Source organism: Rattus norvegicus, chromosome 13 (genome assembly GCF_036323735.1).
Source record: "Rattus norvegicus strain BN/NHsdMcwi chromosome 13, GRCr8, whole genome shotgun sequence".
Taxonomy (NCBI): Eukaryota; Metazoa; Chordata; class Mammalia; order Rodentia; family Muridae; genus Rattus; species Rattus norvegicus.
In genome coordinates, this window is record NC_086031.1 from 98,663,075 (window position 1) to 98,679,517 (window position 16,443).

The window sequence follows — 16,443 nt, forward strand, 5'->3', positions numbered from 1 at the left end:
ATGAGGGGAGTTGGAATCAAGTTTTCTTGGTGTTGCTGGGTAATTAGTCAAATTTTTCTGCCTTGCTAGTCTGTGACTTCAGGTTCTTAAGTTTTGAGGGAGCGGTCTACTCCTCTCGCCATGTCCCTATGACCAGTGTTAGGAGGTCTAAGCCTGGCATATGTGAAGCAAAAAGATGTGGAGAGCTTGCTGTCCTCATGTTCCATTGGCCTCAGATCATCCTGACTTCTCTGTACCCAAGCTTCAAAGCCCCCATTCGTGCTGTGTATTTTGTTCAGAGTTTTCGTGTGTTCGGTTTCATTGTTGTGATAAACATGGTAACCAAAGACAACTAGGGGAAGAAAGGCTTTATGGTTACAGGCACGGTCTATTGCTAAGCGAAGTCAGAGCAGGAACTCGAGCAGGGTAAGAACCTAGAGGAAGGAGCTGATGCAGGGGCCATGGAGGGGTGCTGCTTACTGACTCGCTCCTCATGCTTGCTCAGTCTGCTTTCTTATATATTCCAAGACCACCTGCCCAACGATGCCGCCATGCAGGACTAACTGGGCCCTCCTATACCAATCCCTAACTTAAGAAACACGCCACAGGCTTGCCCACAGGACAGTCTGATTAGACCATTTCCTTAACTGAGGTTCCCTTTTCCTAATGACTCCAGCTTTCATCAAGTTAATTAAAGATATAAATATACAAACAAACAAAAACTAGCCAGCATGGTGTTTAATCGCACTTAGCAGGAAGAATAGAGGTGTGTATATCAACTATATCTTCCCCCCAAAACAAAGTGCATATAAATAAGTACTGATAGGTAATTAACTTCATTAATCAATACTGAATCAGTAATATTTTCCATAGTGGTAAGTCCCCATAATTCTGACCATCCTAAACTATGGCTGAAAATCTATCTTAGTCAGGGTTACTATTGACCAAAGAAACTTGGAGAGGGAAGGGTTTATTTGGCCTACACCTCCACGGCACTGTCATTGAAGGAAGTCAGGGCAGGAACTCACACAGGGCAGGAATCTGGAGTCAGGAGCTGATGCAGAGACCATGGAGAGGCTTTGCTTACTGGCTTGCTCCCACGGCTTGCTCAGCCTGCTTCTTACATTACCTGGGACTATCAGCACACAAATAGCACCACCCACAATGGGCTAGGCCCTTCTCCATCAATCACTAATCAAGAAAATGCGTTACAGCCGGATCTTACTGAGGCGTTTTCTCAGTTGAGGTCCCCTCCTTTCAGATAACTCTAGCTGGTGCTGAGTCAACATAAAACTAGACAGGACAGTTACCAAAACTTGCAGTGCAATCTTCCAAAACTTCAACTAACCACAGTCAGCATACAGTCATGAGGACAAAAAAAAAATCATAAACTGAAACGTATATTGTGATTTTGTCATGTAAAAACTACACATGAAACACCCACAAAATAATCAAACATAGGTAAGTAGATGAATGGATGGACAGATGATCATAAATGAATGTATAAATGATTTTAATTGTGCATTTTAAAACCACCTATAAGCATGCACTATCCTTGCAATATAAATTATATATATTACACTTTCATATATTATGTTAATACATTATATATATTACACTTCCATATATTATATTTTATATATATATTTATATGTTACACTTCCGTAACACTTTTGCAGTTCCATGTGCCTATAACATGTACTATAGACACTGCGACCTCTTGTTCCTTTCAAAGTCCCTTAGGTTGGAGAGCATCGGAGGGCTTGCTGTGTAACCATGAGGATCCAAGTTCAGATCCCTAGCACCCACATAGAGTCTGGATGCCATGCTAAGTAACCACACCCCCAGAGCTGATGACCAAGATAGGAGATACTGGGTGCTCAGAAGCCAATCAGTTTTGCCAAACTTGTGAGTTCCACCTTCAATGAGAGATCCTAAAGAATAGTAGAAAGAACAATAAAGGAAAATACATGACCTCTAGCCTAAATACACACACATGCACATACACACACACAGACACAAACACACACACACACACAGACACAAACACACAGACACATACATATATATACACACACACACAGACACAAACACACAGATATATACATATATACACACACACACATAGGCACACATACATACACACAAATACACATACACATACACACACATGCTCATGCTCAGAGAGAGAGAGAGAGAAGCAATGGTGCAGGAATAGGAATATGCCCAAACATACATATGAAACACACACACACACACACACACACACACACACACACACACACACACACAGAGGCAATAGTGCAGTTACATGAACACATGCACATGCACACACATACCACATCTTGAGTTTGTTTCATAATTGTCCAATTTTCCTTTAAGACAGAAAAAGATGTTGCCCCCTTCTCTCAACCCTTGTCATGTCCATCACTCCAGAACGTGGCCCCAAAATAATTCTGCCTATGATCTTATCCCAACTCCTCTGTGGCAGAGACCTCCACATGTCACTGCTCCCCTCTCCTGACTGGTTTCACCTGTGCCAGCACCAGCAGAATAATGCGAAACCAAGGACGATGGGGAAGGCCTTGCCAGCTGAGGGGAATAAACACCGCACTCATCCGAATTGAGGTCTCTTTGGATCTAAATATTCTTGTTAGAGGAAGGATCTTGATAAAAGCAGAGCATCTTCCCCAAAGCCCCAAACAGTTCGCCATTTTGCTCAACTGAACTGACTGCAGCAATCAAGGAAGGTCACTGGAACCTTGGCTACCCAAGCAAGCATGGGCCACCTAGGTTCACCAGAGCAGTGTTCCGTGGGTCCTTCATCTTCTGACAATGTCCTTCTTACACATATCACCTCCCCACCAACCCCACCCAACCCCTGCGTGCATCAACTTGCTGTATAGGCAAACTCTGTGGGCACTTCCTGCTTAAAGGACAAGCACTGACACTTCTGAGGGCAGAGAGTGGTGCTGAGGATGGGACTCAGGATCTTATGAGCACTTCCCAGATGCTCTAACATGGAGCCATGCATCCTCCGCCCTCTCAAGGTCGAGAAAGATACAGGACAAGGATGTGGCACCTCCCATATGTCATTGGATGGGTGAATGGTTTGCTCTTCTCCTCTCAGCAACTCACTGAAACTAACTAGCAACGGAGTAACAGCCAGAAGCCACAGATAACTGACAGCTGACTTAAGTCTCAGACTTCCACTTTAAGTTGGCAAAACGTGCGTTTCTGTTCGACAGCCCAGTGGTGGCTCAGCAATTCGAGACACAGAATCTCTTTCATTTCCACATTGCCTGGCTTCCCAGAAACCACGCTCAGATCTCTGAGCCACAACAAAGAGATGCACACTGAGCAAGTCAATCCCCTTTGTCTCCACGGGAGCGTGAGCGTTTTCAATATGACATTTCCACAACGTCTGCACCTAAGGAAAAAGAAGAACGTTTTAAAGGCTGTATGCTTTCCGCTGAAAATAGTTACCTCTTAAATATCTGCGTTCATGAACACAAAAAATGAGCAGGAAAACTGCAGCCTTCACCTCAAGAGCCGGAACATTCGTCATCTGGGATTAGCATGATGTGGAACAATGAGCCAGGCCAGGGAACTTGATAAAGGTGTGTGGGTCTGAGACCCTGGCACCCAGGAACCAACCTGAGTTAGTAGGCGTCTCCCTGTTCCTTATTAGAGTCCCGGCCCAGAACATGTGACACACTCCCCTCGTCATTGATGTAGCACAGAACAGAGTTCTCTGTTCTAATGAGGTATCTAGATGCCCTGAGGGTTTATCCAATGAGCATCCCTTCCCGGACTCTCCTTTCTGCAAAAAGTATTTAATCTCTGCTCCACCCTAAGGTGCTTTGCACACATTTTCCATCATGAGCAATCAGTAAACTGGAGCCAAGGACTGTCTCCTCCATTAAGGACCTCACTGGGGAGCGTGGAAAAGGTCTTTGCCTACAGAGCCACAGCCTAAGTCTCCCACAGAAGGCCCCCCTATGCTTCCAGACAACCACTGCTAAACTAAGGACAATTGCAAACGACCTAAGCCAGAGTTCCCCATTCCCTGGCCCAGGCTCATTGTCATCAACAGCCCACAGCCCCCAACTCTGTTCCCAGCTCCCCAAGACCCAGCAGCATATGGATGTCCAGGAGTTTGGGAGGCCTAGGCCCCAGCCTCGTCGCTGGCCTATGGACCTCTGCCCCTCCGTTCCTGACTCCATTGTGCAATTTTCCAGAGGCGACTGGATCCCCAGGAGTCAGGGAGCCCAGCTTAGGTCTCCCCTCCCCAACTGAGCAGTTCGCTTGAGCCCAGCACCTGACAGCAATGGTGGTGCAGAATAAATGCAGCCTAGCACACAGCAGGGCAAAATGCAGACCCACAACATGACATACAGGAAACCTACTCCCATCAGTGTTCCAGCACCTAGAAGACTTCCTAGAATATTACATGCTCAGCAAATGTTAATGGGGATGGGGAAAGAGAGGGAGGGGAAAGAGGGAAGGGAGTGGGAAAAAGGCTTACATACCTAGAAAATTCCACACTGATAAGTAAGAAACTCTTGGCTGTTGGCAGGTAAGTAACTGAGACACGGACCTAATAAATTAAAAAATCAGGGCCTTGCTCTGTGTGTTTCTCTAAAGCAAGCTCACAATGGACACATAGTCCTTCCATTAAAACAAAGTTTAAAAGGCCCAGGGAGATGGCTCAGTGGTGAGGCACTTTCTGAATCTTGTCAGCTCAATCAGTAGACAAGATCCCATTTTGCTTATTAAATTCTTGTATTAAAAAAATGTTAAATGGCTATTTCTTTTTTTTTAAAGCTCCCCTCCCCCAAGAATACAGTGGTTTTGGGGTTTTTGCTTTTTTCTTAGATTCATTTATTTTAGCTGCATTGATGTTCTGCCCGCATGTCTGAGTGAGGGTGTCAGATCCTCTGGAACTGAGGTAACAGACAGTTGTGAGTCGTCCTGTGGAAGCTGGGAATTGTGGGTCCTGTGGAAGAGCAGCCAGTGCTCTTAATTCCTGAGCCATCCACCCAGCCCCCGGGTGGTTGTTCCTAAGTGCAGTAATATGGGTGATCTTGTTTGGGGGTTTAGGGAGCAGTTGTTTGCTTCTTCTAATGCTTCTTTTTTGTTAATGTTCCAATTATGATAGACATGAGTAAAGGTTTCATTGAAGGGAGCTAGATGCATATCTAAGCCATTTTGAGGTAGTACTTTGTGTGGAGCGATGAGTCAAAGACTTCTTCCTCTGGCTTCCCACAGAAATGTCATGCTCTGCAGGTCCCGTTCTCAGCAGCCCTCGATGCCTAGAGAAAGATAACCCAAGTGGCCCTGAGGTTATCACACAGTTTAAATTCGAGTTTGGTCTCCTACTAAGTCATAAATAGAAGCCCCAGAGAACCGAACTTCCAAAGTAACCCAGTCATGAGAAAGTTCACACTTTATAATACTTCCCAGTCACATCGAGATGGTAGTTAGGGGAGCGGCAGCGATTGGCGATTATGAGCACTTACTGGTCCTCCAGAGAACCCAAGTTCAGTTCTCAGCACTCACTTCCGACAGCTCCCAGCCGCCTATAACTCCAACTCCAGGGGATCCACAGACACTGGGATACATGTGGCACACACACACACACACACACACACACACACACACACACACACACACAAATACAAGAAGTAAAGATTAATCTTCAAGATAAAAAGTACTTTAGTCTGTTAAGTGTAAAACTCAATGTTTTACTTAAGAGCTCAGAAACAGAATCAGAAAGCCTCAGATTAAAATCTCATTGCCCCTCTGCCTTCTGTGGGTATCTGTCATATTGTGACTGTCAACCTTAAGTTTCACACATACATGATACCCGCGCCAAAGCGACTAAGGAGAACTAAGTCATATAAAAGAATCCTCGGCACACAGATGCTTTCAATGAATGCTAGAGTGGTGTGTCTATTAGGTAACACTATCTTGGTATCATAATGGCATCATTAAACTCAGTGACGTTAAGTGGCATTTACAGAAAGTCATATGGATGTAAGAAAAAAAAATCTGAAAACATCTGGGAGTCAGTCTCCTAACTGGGTAGAAGTTCATGGGTAGTATAGCTAGATATGGCTTCCTAATCCATGCTTCAAAGGTGAAACTTTTAGGATTCTGTCTGTGCAGTTGGAATAGAACCCAAGGTGAAGTAGGCTTCTCTGGATCGCAGAACCTCAAATGGCAGCTTGACGAAGACCTCTCATTTCTCTGGCAGTATCTTGAGTAGCCTCAGACAGGAGGATGATCATCTCGGTAAAGACGATGAGAAAAACCACAGGAGCTATCAGCCCCTTCCTTCTAGAGTGTTTTGGACCCACACCTGTCCGAGTCACTTCCTGCCATTGAATGAGTCACCTCCACAGATTAGTTCCTGTAACTGTAACTGTACCTCAGAAGTTCAGGAAATTCTTGAAGCTCTTCTCCAGGGCTGGCTCTGCCTTGCAGTACATGCTCTGCAAACTCATCAAGAGACGTCATGGGGGATGGCTGTTCCCGGCAAGCTTTGTTTTTCAGATTTATAAAACAGACTCTCCTGGCAAAGTCTTATTAACACTTCTTTTTTTTTTTTTTCACAAAAGGTGACACAGAGGGTTTTTTTTTCCCAAAATAAATCTGACTTTTCTAGATGCTTAGACCAAAAGTTATGAACCACCCTAGTCACCTATTGACACTAAAGATACCACACAATGAAGTGAGGCTACATCTTACTGAGTTTTTTCTTTTTATTTAATCTTTGCAACTTCTCTCTATGTGTATAGTAGACCATGATCACAGCCACCCCTTAATCTATTCTGCAATTCTATCTAAGTCCCCTCAACACATCTCCCTCTTAATCCCATGTCTGTTCAGCTTTTAAATAGAATTCACTGAATCCCATTAGTGTTGCCAGCATGCACATGGATGTGGGGTCGTCCACCAGGATGTGGACAAATGACTCTCCCTCCTCTGTCAATCAACAATTGTGGATACTACCTCAATTAAGGCATTTGGGAAACTATAATGCAGTTAAAAGGGAGTGGAGCCCCGTCATGTTAAAATGCTGACTAGCTTGAGCTTGTGCAGGTCTAGGGCCAATGACCACAGCTGCTGTGAGTTGATGTGTGTGGTAGCCATGTCTCATCCAGAGGACAGGATTTCCTACTGCACCCCTCCTCATCCTCCTGCTCTTACGTTCTTTCCACTCCATCTTCCAAGGTTCTCTGAACCTTGGGGAAAGGGAGGATGTTACAGATGTCTCATACAGAGCTGAGCACTCCACAGTCACTTATTCGCAGGACTTTTGCCAGTTATGAGTCGATGCACAAACCACTGTACACTAAAATACAGAAGCTTCTCTAATCCAAGTCGACAGCAGCACTGAGCTACAGCTGTTAATGTAAATATTTAGAAGGCAATTGGCATGATCGTTTAGCAAAACATCTACAGTAGGGTCTGTAACTTTTACTTTTTCAAACCTTATTTTTAATGATGGTTCTTAAATGTTTTAACCTCCCTTTTAGCCCACCACCCATCAGAGGTAATGGAAAAGAAAAAATATGGGGAAAGTGGACTGTATAGAAATGGTTCTTTGGAACATTGTCTGTGTTGTCTGGAAATCGGCAGTTCAGTTCACAGGTTAAGAGTGGTACCTGGATCCACTGGCCAACACTTCACTGATACTCTAGCAGCCCAGTTTGCTAGAGTCAGGATAGCCAACACAAATCAGCAGTGTTGGTACTACCTAACAGAGACAGCCAGGCCTCAGCAGCACAAGTCAGCAGGGGGAACCACGGGAATGCCAGGAGAAGTTCTCAGCTGTGCCTTGCTTAGCTAAGCAAAGATCAGCAAAGGTACAAGACCAACAAGCATTGCACAGCTCTATAAGCAAACCAAGCTCAGCCACTGTTACTGTCCTCTGAGTCCTATTTATATCCCCGCAAACATCATGTGTCCTTCTCAGCATGTGCGTCTGTCTCAGCTGACATCACTCTGCCAATCAGCCTGAATCTTCTGAAATGGTGAGAAACTGAAATGACCAGAATTATTTTGGTGCATTTCACTCTATAGAGTCCTGACAAATGGAGTTCAACTATGCAATGTAAGGCGGACCAATATATGAATGTTGCTAGCAAAGAATCCTTCATCACGTGTCCTTTCACATGCTTGCTTTAGCAGAACATTCTTTGTCTGCTGTCACCTGTGTCTGCTTCAGTGAACTGCTCCTTCAGGAGTCTGCCTTAGCCTTTCACCTGTGTCCACTTCAGGAAAACATTCCTTCATGTGTTTGCCCCAGCAAAACACCATCTAATGAAACTGACTCTCCAAAGAAACCTTAAAGTTTCCACTTCAAGGGTTCCTCTAGGGCCTTTAGCCTCCATAGCCATCAGTCCTTGGCCAGATTTATAGTGTCAGACATGAATTCCCTCCCGTGGAGCAGGCCTCAAGTCTAATCATCCATCCTTAAGAGGATAAAGTCTCTTAAGACAACATGTTTACATCCTTCCTTATCCCCAACCTGATTCTCCTCTTTCACTTTCTCCCTTGACTCTGTTCCTCTCAGCCAGAAAAACACAAGCAGCTCAGCTGCCCTCTGAGAGGCAAACTGATGCTCCATGGGTGGCATTTGTACTGTCTTTCACCAACCAGCAAAGGCTAAGGGACTGGCCAGCACTGTCTGGTGTAGCTGTGACACTTTTGCATCTGAGTCACATGACATCTTTGCACTCCAACCAAGTATATATTTGAGTAAAAATGTAAAACCTATATTTCCACAGAAACCTGTCAATGGAGTTCTTCTGAGCTAGTTTTCAGCTAAATACAAGTAAAGTGTATTCTATGGGCTTGCAAGAAACCTAGTCACTATTTATAATTTTGTTTCTATAGAAAAAAAATGCATTGATAGTTCCAAAAGAACAACTTGCAAATAGAATTTAGAGTAAAATCCATTTGCAAATTGAGGGCTGACTATATTATATCTCTGCCTTGTTCTTAGCTATAAAATTGGTCTATCATATTTCTACTTTTGGTTAGTGAGCATTAGAATAAATATGCATCTATTACTAAGTGTTCTTTGATTAATCTGGTCAGTGTTTAATAAACACTATGGAGTAGACAGACATATTGGCATAGGCTATAGGCACACTCTTCCCAAGTAATTGCTTAAACATTTCATTTGTTTTCTGGCTCTGAATCCATAGGACCCTATTTAGGAAAACCTGACATTAGGAAATCCAAACTTAGAAACCAGATACATTCAGAGGTTCTGAGTCAGATTACAAAATAATTTTTCATTTTGGAAATTTAATAGTGACTCATTCCGTTCATTTAAGAGTAATAAAATATTATCATGGCACGATGAAAAGGGGGGGAAAGAGCAGAATTTAAGAATAGAATCAAGACAGGTTCTATTTGTAGCCATGAGCCTTCCTTCTTGAAGCACCATAACTCACCCCTACCCACATTGGGATTTATTCTGGTGGCCTTAAAATTCTCCCTCTACCAAGAAGCACAACAAAAGACCATTTGAGAAGGAAGCAGATGTATCTTTGGAGCTTAACACCCCTGGCTCAAATCTGACAGTAAAAATTTACAGCCCTTAAAAATATACTACACTGTGGTGGCTGTGACTGGGAGGCCTCTTCCCCAGTAGAGGGGCAGGATTGCTAAAAGGTTAGTGGCCAAAGGGGACTGCGGGGAGGAAATAGACAGCTTTTTCACTGCAGGGAAATGAGTCTACAGATTATCAGTGGATGATATAATCAAAATCTCATATACCAGTATGCAAGTTTTATTATACTACTGAGGAAAACAGCTCATTTATATTGGATTTCCTGTCTCCTCCCTCTTAATAAGAAGAATCACGTACCTATGAGTCATTACTATCTGTGTGGACCAGACAAGGCATTTTCTTATGACAATACACACAGAAAACTTTTGAAGATGACAAGTTTAGGTAATTGTGTATCTCCTAATTTATTGACATGAACATAAAAGGATGGGTCTCTGTGTTTTTCTCATTTCTTACGTTTCTTGAAAATAGCTCTGACTATTACCAGTAGGCACAAATCTTTGCTTAATAGCAACATTCAAAACTTAATAAATATGGGAAAGGCCCTGAGGGAATAGACTGTAATAAAGACAGATAGAATTCATATTTCAAAAGTAGGCAGCAGCCAACAGATCCGCTCCCCTTTTTTATTTCTGTAATAAAATGCTCTGTATTTGTAGTAATTTCTTTCCTTGTTATTTCTCTCATCTTAAGTAAGGGCCATAAATGCTTCAACGAAACAGAGAGTGGACTGGACTAGTAGTTAGTGTCTCTGACATCTTTTCATGAAGCACTACTTAATAAAGGGAGTAATACTGTTTTCATGGGAAGGTTCAATTAGTTTTCTAGGAGGGACATACACAAAAATATTCTTTGGAATATTCCATCCATCCACTAGTCTCATTAAATATCCAGTCCCCGGGAGCTACTCTGAAATCAATAAAGGGGGAATGATACTGGCTGGAGCTAGGAGACAAAATAATTTGGGGCATCTTTTGTTGTATAACCACCAAAGCAAAATTAAAATTCTGACCCAGGCTTCTGAGCGCTGCAAAAACTGTCAGTCGTCAACTGATCATAAACCCCTTCAAACAATTCCACCTTTTTTCCAACCTGACACTGTGAAGGCCCATAATGAAGCCCTGTGTATAAGAGAGATGGCCATATTCTAGACAGCCCTTAGCCATGAACTCTGCTCAGTGTTCAGAGAAGGTCCAACGGGTCTTTCCCTCAGCACCGGGGTTTCTGGTTCATTGGGTTTTGGGGTATCTTGCTTGCATAATCTAGGGAGCTGGCCAGTGCTGACACAAAGAGTGAAGTTTAAGAAACTTGCTGGCGATTGAACCATTGTTTCCCCAGTCCTCTGGTCTGCTAATTACCGCAGGAAAGACATGTGGATAAAACATAGATAAAACCAGAAACATGATACCAAATGAAATAAGCGGTTGATCGCTGGAGAACATGGGAAAACTGTCAGTCCGTGTGACACATGAGAAGATTATAAACTTACTGAACATGATGGAATCCAGATCGGGTCAAACAACTTCTTCCTGGTTAAGTCCCAACTCTTGTAGCAGAAGATCCATCTTCAAACTGAACAATGTTATCAGTGAACCAGCAGAGGGAGAGAGAAAAAAAAAATCTACAAAGCAGATTCTTCCATTTGGGCTCTGTATCCGTGCTATTGTCAACACCAGCTGCCTGGGCATTACCTTCCTTTAAGTTGCTAACACCCGTTGTGAAATGGGAACTTGGATTTCATAAGCCTGAGTGAATTTTGCTTGAGAAGACCTCTTTGGGAGGCCAAGTGAATCAGCGCACACATGGGATGACTTCTTTCATATATGTGCTTCTCCATCACTTTATGCAGAAATTGGTCCAACGCCTTGGACCAAATTCACCACAGGCTCTTCCAGAACTGGATCCCCTGGGAAGGCATCATCTAGAGCACGTGTTCATTTGAGGGTAACTTCTTTCCCTTTGGGATGGTCCGAACTCTTCTAACTGCCTTGGTCATGCGTGTAAGTGCAGTAAGTGTACCCTGAAGGAAATTGCCTCAGCTCCTGTCTTTTCCTAATGAATGCAATTATCCACGACTATAGCATACGAATTATTAATTCTCCCGAATAGGGTGCATTCTCTGTCTCTGGAACAAAGCCGCTCGGAGATCTGGTAAAGCTCATCCCAAATTTAATTTGAAGGTTCGTCTTGAGGAAAGACAAAGCTGGCATTGTGTTATGCTGATTTAAAACAAGTCTACCCTGAGGATTCTCTTCATCCTTATCTGCAGTAATAGACTCTGAGAGGGGGTGGTGGGGCTGGAAATATCCAGTGCTGGAAAATATCTTTCTCAGAAACTACAGCAGACGGGTCACAACACTTTTAAACAATGATAGTAACATTTATTATATCAAAGCCATTTTATGTTTTATTTGGAACGCTGGCGCCTTTTTTTTCTTAAAGTTCCCATAACACGACAGTAATTACAGCCATCAAGATGTTCCCTAAAAAATAGCACTCCAGGGCCCCAGATGCTGCTACTCTGCTGTCCCTCTTGCTGGAGTTCAGATTGTGCATGTGACATCATGGGCTAGTTTATTTTAAAAGTGCTTTAAGAATGTAATGATACTAACTGTAGACAGGGGAAATTAATGGGAGTGTTGCTGGCCTGCAAATTCCATTTATAAAACACTCACGCTGCTCAGAAAGAGAGTGCTCTCTTGTTAGCAGAGCTTCGGAATACAATTTGGAGGATGTATTAAATAAACTCTGTGCTAAAGTCATTTTCAGCTGTGTGTACACAGCTCCCTCTCCTTCACCACGGCTCGGAGCACGACTTTGCCCCAAAAGGATCCAAGATTCTGCAGACATGGAGGTGCATGTTCCCTGCAAAAATGGCCTCAGCTGGGGGCAAAGAAAGGTTAAGTGGTAAAGTTGGTGTCAGGCCAACAAACACATCCACAGTTTGTAAAACAAAGAGAAATCCGAGAAGGCCCACAAGTGCCTGCACCCACGCACCCAGCCACAGTGCCTTGATGGCAGACTAACTGAGTTGAAGGGCTTCAGAAGACTTCCTGCTTCAGGGGTAGAGCATGGTAGCCAGCCATGACTGACAGGCTGCCCTTCCTAGTCGCTGTATATCTTAGAATAGATTAGATATCCCTATGCAGCGACCACCTTTCTCCTCATATCTCACTTCAGCAAACACAATATAACCTTCTCAGGGTCTCCATGTTTGGGATTGGAACCATCAGCTCAGAGGACAACTGGCTTTTTCATCCTGTGACATCATCAAGTTGCTACCAAAGTTTCAAAAGAAATGCAAAATGCAGGTCAAATTTCCATCAGGAGGGTGACTGCAGAAAGCAGTGTGGTCTCTGTGCTTCGGAGAGCTACACGGAAGGATTCCGAAGGCTCACACCATAAACAGAGGAGGAATACAGGGGCACAGGAGGTGGCTTGTGTGAGAAAGTGCTTGCCTCATAAGCTTGAGGGCCTGCACTCTGTTCTCCAACACCCACATACAAAAGTCAGGCATGGCCCTGTGTGTAACCCAGAGCTGGGAGGGAGAGACAGAAGGACTCCTAGGGTCTGCCTCCAGCTTTCTGCCCTGCTGGCTTCTGCCCTGACTTCTCCTCGGGGATAGACTATCAATCACATGGAATCATAATAAACCCTTTCTGCCCCAACTTGCCTTGGATCGTCAATAACAGGAACTCTAAGACAGTGTGTGTACTACAGCATCACACACCGCCCCATAAATAGATGTTATTTTACCTGTTATTTTAAAAAATAAATTAAAATTTTAAAAATAGGGGAAACAACAAACCCAGAAATACAGGTTCTCTACACAGTCAGACATTGATTATTAAGAGTATTTTACACCAATCTAATGAGATAGGATTTATGCCCCAAAGACATCCACCTGCCTCACGACATCATGGGCTTCTACCACAGGCAGGAGGAGGTCCATGCCATAACACAGACCACAGGAGTTTGAGCTACATATTAAAATGATTAGCTCTGGGACTTGGGGGGTAAATGTGTATCTTCTTCAGGGGAATCGAGATTATTTTGTCTCATTTGCAATAGCCAGCGACAGTTGTAATTTGGTAAAAGGAGAAATAAGGACAGTCTGAGTGTGTGTATATCAAAGGGACAGTCATGAGTAAAAATTTATTTCTAGTAGTAGAAAAAGAACATCGCACATGGCCATCGCTGGGCCTCTGGCTATAGGCTACCATCATACCATATACTCCCTTCACTACTAGATTCAAGAGATCCCATTAAGCAAGTTCAGACACTGTATCTAAAACTTCATCTATTTAAAGGTTGTAGTGTGTGTGGTAGACATGTGTGTATGCATGTTTTTGCATGTATTAGGACACACACCCATGTGTGGGGGTCCAAAGTTGATGTCGGATATCTTCAGTCAGTCTTCTACCTATCCACTGAGTCAGAGTGTCGAAAGCCCTGTGCTCATCTAGGTGTCTACTCACCAGCCAGCTCGTTCAAGGCTCCCTCTGTCCCTGCTTTCCAAGGTTAGAATTAAAACTGAGATCTGAACTCCCGTCCTTGGGCTTCTTCAGCAAACATTTAACCTCTCAGCCACCTTCCTGACTCTTAAAAACCTCATCTAATTGGCAACTGTTTGAGACACATAGCACCAGAACCTAAAGTCACCAGAAGATCTTGGTAACAGACTCGTAGCTAGAGTCCTGGTTGCTTGGTTCCCTGATGGGTGAGTGGGCTACTTAGAGTGTAGATGAGACACTGGCTTTCACGGGACTGAGCTAAAAAACTTAAGGTCATTTTATTTGTGAGTTTTACATTGTAAATAACGAGGATTTGGCTCAGTTAGGACAAGATGGTAGCTTCCATTTCTACCCTGGCAACAGGTCCTGAAATGGTTATTAAAACCATAAAAAAGAAAGAGATGCAACGACCCAGAGCCAAACATTAGATGGAGCTTGAGAGTCTTGTGGAAGAGCTGGGGGAAGGATTGAGGGACCCATAGAGGGTAGAGATGCCACAGGAAAACCAACAGAGCCAACTAACCTAGACCCTTGAGGGCTCCCAGAGACAGAACCACCAACCAAAGAGATAACATGGCCACCTACCCCGTCCTGCCCCACACATATGTATCAGAAGTGCAGCTTGGTCTTCATTAGAGTCCCCAACAACTTGAACTGTGGCTGCCCTTGAATTTGTTGCCTGCCTTTTGGATCCTGTTCCCCTAATGGGCTGACTTGTCTGGCCTCAGAGTGAGATATGTCTAGTCCTGCAGTGCCTGATTTGAGGATGAGGGGAATACCTAGGGGTGGCTCCCCCTTCTCAGAGGAGAAGGGAAGGAGGAGTTGGGGGAGGAGCTGCAAAAGGTAGGGACTGGAGGGAGAGAGAGTACTGATATTACGATGTAAAGTCAATAAATAAATTAATTGAGTTAAAAGAAAGCATGAGAAATAAGTTAGAGGCAGAAGGAGAAACAAACAATGAACGGATAAAAACTATGTCTTCTATATAAAACTATGTCAACTTTTAAAATAATCTTTACAGTTATGTCCTCTGCCCTCTATAACAATCTTACAAGACAAATATTATCAGCGCTGTTTTGGAAACAAAGGATCCAAAAGAGCCCTGCTAGAATAAAAGGGAAATAAATCCATCTAACCTGACACGCCGCTGTGCACCAGCATTAACCTTAGCCTTCCCTGTATGGCATGCACACAAACATGTGCATACCTACCTGTAAATGTTCCCATGACTTACATCATAACCTTACAGAGGCTGAAGTTATTGCCTTGTTATGACTTTCTCAATTTCTTAGATGAGTCAAGAGAACTAGAACCACAAAGATATTTAGTACACTGTCCAAAGTACACAAGACATACACAGTTATAGCTATATTTAAAACCAGGCAGTCTAGCAATCAGGTCCGTTCTCTTAAGAGACATTCAATACCTTCCTCCAGGCAATTAGCCCAGGATCTAACTGGGACAGAACTCTACTCATCACAGAATAAAGCACCAGGGATACACAGCCATTTGCAAATGACAGTGGGGCTTTGGCATCTCTGTCCTAAGGAATATTTTTAAGCCAAGATTGTTCTTCTCTGGCATCCAGAGAAAGGTAGAGGGATATGGAAGAGTGAGATAAACACATGTATTCTTACGGCGCGTATGGGCTGGGCCTCTCACTGGGAGTCGCCATTGGTAGACATAATAATTTGAAAAGAGGAGAAATTAGAGAGTATGTATGCATGATTATTTTGTGGGAGACAATCATAAGAAAAGAGGCTCCCCTACTCTCATCCCCATCCAGAAACTTGGATCGTGGTCCCTGTTCTCTTGCTCTCCTCTTCGTAGGAAATTCTGTGCCTTCTCTAAACTCAATAAAGCAGAGTGAGCGAATCTTCATTAACTACTAGCCAAGGAGAATATTAAGACTACCATTTATCTATTCATTCCAGGACTGGGTGTTCATGAATAAACTCCACTACATAAACTCCAGCAGGGCTGTGGTCCACCCTTTTTTCAAGACGTTACATAAAAGACCAAATTTCTGAAGGTAGGCCGTACTTTTGTTGTAGTAGAAAAAAAATCAAGTCTGCACTGACTAATAAATGACTGTTGAGGGCTGAGCTCTGTATGAGACATCTGTATCACCCTCCCCTGCACCAAGGTTCAAAGAACATTCTGGAAGATGGAGTGGAAAGAATGTAATAACAGGGGGATGAGGAAGGGTGCAGTGAAATCCTGTCCTCTGGATGAGCCATGGCTGCCACACACATCAACTCACAGCAGCTGTGGTCACCGGCCCCAGACCTGCACAAGTTCAGGCTAGTCAACATTCCAGCATAGTTATGGGAGGGGCTTAACCTGTCCCACCCTTAC

General features: G+C 43.6%; 1 long non-coding RNA gene across 1 annotated transcript; it reads right to left on the reverse strand.

Moving 5' to 3' along the window:
- Positions 1 to 642: 642 nt before the first annotated feature.
- LOC120096339 (uncharacterized) lies at positions 643 to 11,676 on the reverse strand. The gene is made up of 3 exons (XR_005492709.2): positions 11,061 to 11,676; positions 4,512 to 5,294; positions 643 to 3,409 (listed from the first exon to the last, which is right to left on the reverse strand). It is a non-coding gene; the product is annotated as an uncharacterized LOC120096339 (long non-coding RNA).
- Between the last annotated feature and the right edge of the window lie 4,767 nt (positions 11,677 to 16,443).